The sequence below is a fragment of the Lissotriton vulgaris genome, chromosome 3_1 (genome assembly GCF_964263255.1).
Source record: "Lissotriton vulgaris chromosome 3_1, aLisVul1.2, whole genome shotgun sequence".
In the NCBI taxonomy this organism is placed as follows: domain Eukaryota; kingdom Metazoa; phylum Chordata; class Amphibia; order Caudata; family Salamandridae; genus Lissotriton; species Lissotriton vulgaris.
Window position 1 is genome coordinate 1190136697 of NC_141689.1, and position 4932 is coordinate 1190141628.

The 4932-nt window shown below is 50.5% G+C and overlaps 1 pseudogene; it reads right to left on the reverse strand.

The window, feature by feature from the left end:
• Positions 1-2801: 2801 nt before the first annotated feature.
• On the reverse strand, positions 2802-4230 carry LOC147727636 (28S ribosomal RNA; annotated as a pseudogene).
• Between the last annotated feature and the right edge of the window lie 702 nt (positions 4231-4932).

Sequence of the window (4932 nt, forward strand, 5' to 3'; positions counted from 1 at the left end):
TATTCAGGAACAGGAAATGCTACCACTCACTAAACATACAGGTGGTGTGTGATGCCAAAAACATCATCACAGACATAGTGGCAAAGTATCCTGGAAGCACACATGACACCTTTATCTTCCATCACAGTGGGCTATAACGTAGACTCTCAAGAGGTGATTTTGGCGAGGGATACCTACTAGGTAAATGCTCACATACATAGGCCACATTTCCACTGACTAGCATGTGCATTACAGTTACTAACTGTTAACATTTCAAACCACAGGTGACAGTGCTTATGCAGTCCGGGATTTCATCCTGACACCGTACCTCAATCCTGCTACTGCTGGTGAGCGGCGCTACAACCGGGCACACATTTCAACAAGAGGCACCATCGAGAGAACATTTGGCATATTGAAGAGCAGATTCAGGTGCATTCATAAAAGTGGAGGGGCACTCCAATACAACCCCGAAACGTGCTGCAAAATTGTTGTAGCTTGTGCCATGCTGCACAACATCGCTACCAGGAAAGGGACACCAATGGAGTTGAGTGATTCAGACTCCTCCGACGTGGAGGGACCTGGACCTGTAGGCATGGAAGCTGGCGTAGCTGGTGCTGCAGCTGGGCGACAGAGGCGTGATGAGATCATGCGCAACTACTTCTAGGTGAGTAATGATGAGACAAGGATAACTTCTATCTTCGCAAAAGTGTTTTAATTGCTACAGCAACAATGTCACACATTCACATCGAGAACATCAAACACTCTCAATGTGATGCACATGTTAAAATCACAGTGCAACATTTTGATAGGAATGAATGCACAGTCAACACTGTAGTGGGCCATATTCTGCCCTTAAAAGTCATTGTCATTTGGCTGCACATCCTACTGGTGTGTAGCAGCCCTGTTGCTTTTGCCACTACGGCGCCTCTCTACAGTGGGTGGTGGGGTGGTGGAGCTCCGCACGGACTGGGAGTCCTCCTCACTTGGGGTCAGCACTCCTGGTCCAGCGGTACGTAGGGCACGCAGTTCATCCAGGGCAGAAGTGGACTGCACAACAACTGTGGCAATGTCCTGAATGCCGTGAGAGAACTCACGCTGGGTTTTTATGGTACGCCTGGACAGTATATTTGTATATGAGGCCAGGCGGTTTATTGCCCGCGTGTAGCGGTCCATGCGGGCCAGCTCCTTGCGCGCAACTCGGCAGTTAGCTCTTGCACAGCACCCCTGAATTCTTGACGCATACCCCTGATTTCTTCGCGCACACCCCTGAACCCTGCCCTCATCTCACGCTGTATTGCCTTCATATGTTTTGCCTGTAGGCGGTGTACTTGGAGCATGTGCAATTCCAGCCCAGCAAAAACCGATTCGTCCTGATGTGCAATGGAGCTGTGGCCCGTGCGGGGTCTATGCCTGCCTGTGACCTGTGGACCCTGGCTGTTTTGTGGCCTTGACTCCTGCTGCTGGGAACCTGGGGCATCAGTCTGCTCTATGTAATTGTTGTCCTCATCTTCGTCCTCCAGGACTGGTAATGGCCTGACCATCCTCCTCCTGTGTCCCCTTGTTGGAATGCCAGGACTGTCCTCCCCATCTCTGTCCTGACCCTGGCTAGCATCTCCAGAGGCTTGTGGTCCTGTGTCTCTTCCACTGCCTGTGGGCTTTTGAGTTGCAGGTGCTGCGGATAGAACAGCACAGATTATTTTTTTTTGTTGCTAAAGTATGATGTGAAAAATACATTATTTCACAGTTTTCCCTTACTATACTTTAGTCATTCCCCTTTCCTGACCTGCACATTTGAAAATTGCATGAGATGGATGCTACTTCAAACATTTCTGTCTATTGTGACTACATCTCCCACAATGCATTGCTGTGACTGCCTGTGTACTTGCTCCAGCATGACATGTGGTTCCCCTAATCCCTAGGTTGCTGCAGGGGGTGAGCGGGGGGTGGTTTGGGGTGGAAAGACATGCTTCTTACCTGGTCTTGCAGCTGGTTGGTCGGAGCTGTGTAGCACGGACACGCCCGCAACACTCTCTGGAGCCAGTGTGCCCTCTACCAGTTCCTCAAGCGGTGTTGATTCAGGCACATTGGAAGGTCCCCCACCGGTGAGTTGAGACTGCTCCAGCCTGGCTGCCAGTTTTTCTTTGGAGCGCTGGCGCAGGTCATACCAGCGCTTGCGCAACACGTCAACGCTCCTGTGTGTTACTCCAAGGGCATTGACTTTTGCCTGTATGCCTTCCCAGATGCGTCTCTTTCTGGCTTCAGGCACCTTGTGTGAGCTCCTCCCAAATAGCAATTCATGGTTTGGCACCATCTCTGTGATTAAAGTTTCCAGTTCTGCTTCTGAGAACTTCAGCTTTCTCTTCCTTGATGTTTCCCCTTCTTGCTGCTCCTGCTGGGTTGCAGGCAAATCCTTCTTCCCACTCTCAGCCATGGCTCCTCAGTAGCAGTCCTCACTCTCACACTCTCTCACAATCACTGTTGTTGCACCATGGGTAATCAGGCACTTCCTGGATGGTGATGTCATCAAACTGCATCAGGATTGCGATTGGATGATTCTAGAAAATCGCAATTGGGCGATTTTTTCTGGTGGGAAATCGCAATTTAGCGATTTTCAACCGGAATGCATCGCAATTTTGCGATATTTTAGCATTAAGGAATCGCTATTTATTTTCTCGCAAATATTTAGCGATTTTGGACAAATCGCTAAATATTAGCGAATGTGTTGATACATTCCGATTTGCGATTCTGAATCGGCGATTCGGTAAAATTCGCAGATTCCGAATCGCAAATCGACTTCTTCATAGATATGGCCCTTTGTCCCAACACGCCAGAAGCTGTTCATGTTAGAGACCTGTTGCAGATATGGGTGCAGCAAAACATGAGATTTACACTATCTCACTTAGGATTTACAAGGACCAGCGAGAGCTCACCAGTCACTGCTGGAACCGCAACACTTTCCAAGACTCGGGCCCATCTTTCGGGGAGAACCCATTCTAGGGTACCTTGCACTTCAGAAAGAAGAGAGAAACCTACCCGAGGATCCCACCGCCTTCTCCGGGATCATGTGCATTAACGCACTGGACGCCGCAAGGGCGCCCATCTCCACCACTCCAGGTTCGGTGATCTGAGCCCGACTCCCTTTTGACCAGCAAATGGCAGCACAGGCCATCGCTCGTCCCTTCAAAATGGCATAAACCCATCTCATAGGACTGACTGGCCATTGTTCAACTGCTTTTCAAATCTAACCCTTCTCCGGTATGGCCTTCAAAGTTCTCATTTAAATATATGCCACCATCACCAAGATCTGAACCTGTGGCGGCTCCACCAAGGCTCTTGCCCCAGGCTTCCATACGCACTGCACCAGTCCTCCTACTTGTTGCAGCTTAGCCCCTGTGGCTCCCAACGCCCGCGAAGGCTGGGTATGGGCTTGACGATCCTGTGCCATCTATTTTCTGTGCCAGCTGATTCAGCAGGTGAGTTGTTACTCACTCCTTAGCGAATTCCAACTTCCATGGCCACAGTCCTCCTGTTTATATCAACCAACACCTTTTCTGAGGTCTGATGAGCATCCACATCAGGTGCCTTAACTCGTCATTTTGTTCATCCTATAGCACCAGTTTGGCTTACCAAAAGTACCCACTAGGAACTCGAATGCGATCCCCAGTCCCCACACTAACGAGCCAGGCTTCTTACCCATTTAAAGTTTGAGGACAGGTTGAGACCTCTTATCATTCCCTGCACCGCAACAGAGGAAATGTACCCTGCAGTAGCCAGGTACACCTGCAAAGCAGTCCGGGGCAGCCGACTATCACACCTCCAGGCAGACTTCACGGACCCCAGCTGTTTAGCTCTTGACAGTTTCACACCCTTTTGAACTCTCTCTTCAAGTTCCCTTACAATGCTTGTTGGCTATTGGTCTTGTGCTCACGTTCAGCCTTACATGGAGTATACCACCTGCTTTGAGCTACATTCCAAAGAAACCTGACTCCAAAAAGACCTGATCTCGGCACTCGGGCCGCTACTGGCTTAACACAGTTTGGGGGGGGACTCGATCAGAAGGACTTGGTATCTGAGCAACGCCGGGGAGTCGGTCTTGTATGCACCACAATTCACAAACTTGCCACAGGTGGAAATGTGCTACTGGGCTCTTCCGTACTCACTGGCCATTACCGAGGGAACCAGGTTACTTTCATTTTCAACCCTTAGTAATATTCTTAAATTCAGAGGATCACCATGTCTGTTACAAGGTCATAGTCAGATGCCAAAGCATGGGAGAGCACACAAGATGGGTCATACCAATAAAAAAAATTTCAGATCAGAGCCGAAGTCCACTGGGGCCAACATCAAAACTAGCACTTGCATACCAACAGGGGGCCCCAACTGAGGAACTGGGCTCCCAAGGCAGTGCAGATGGGCAACAGTGGGCCACCACAGACAGCCATGTAGGGCACACAGGCAGGCATCCAGGGTTTTTCACCATCAGGGAGGAGCAGTCTCCCACCTGCCCCGCCAAGGTGGGGAAAGGTAAGGCGCACCAGTGGACCACGGGGACCAGCAGCATGCAAACAATATCTGACCTTGGGGAGACAAAGGGAGTGGAGCCCCATCAGCAGCTGCAAGCCATGCCGGTGGGCTGTTACACCCTTATCCTGGTGGGAGGTATCAAGTGGAGATGAACCAGGTTCTCCTGCACAATCAAAGCAACTCACCTGCATTCTCACTAGGGATGCATGCATTCAATTGTGAGTAGCTGGGGTAGCTACATCTCCCACCCTTGAATCAGTTCACACTCACTTTGAGAGGCACAGCATCTCCATCAAGATGGTCCCAGGTTCCCTTGTGGCTCCTTCTCATCCAGGCTACCCCACCACCCGAGTCAGGCTACTCAGTAGCTCGAAACCCAGACAGGCCAGGATCAGGTGCCCGAGGGTCCTGGGGCAAGACTATTGGGGA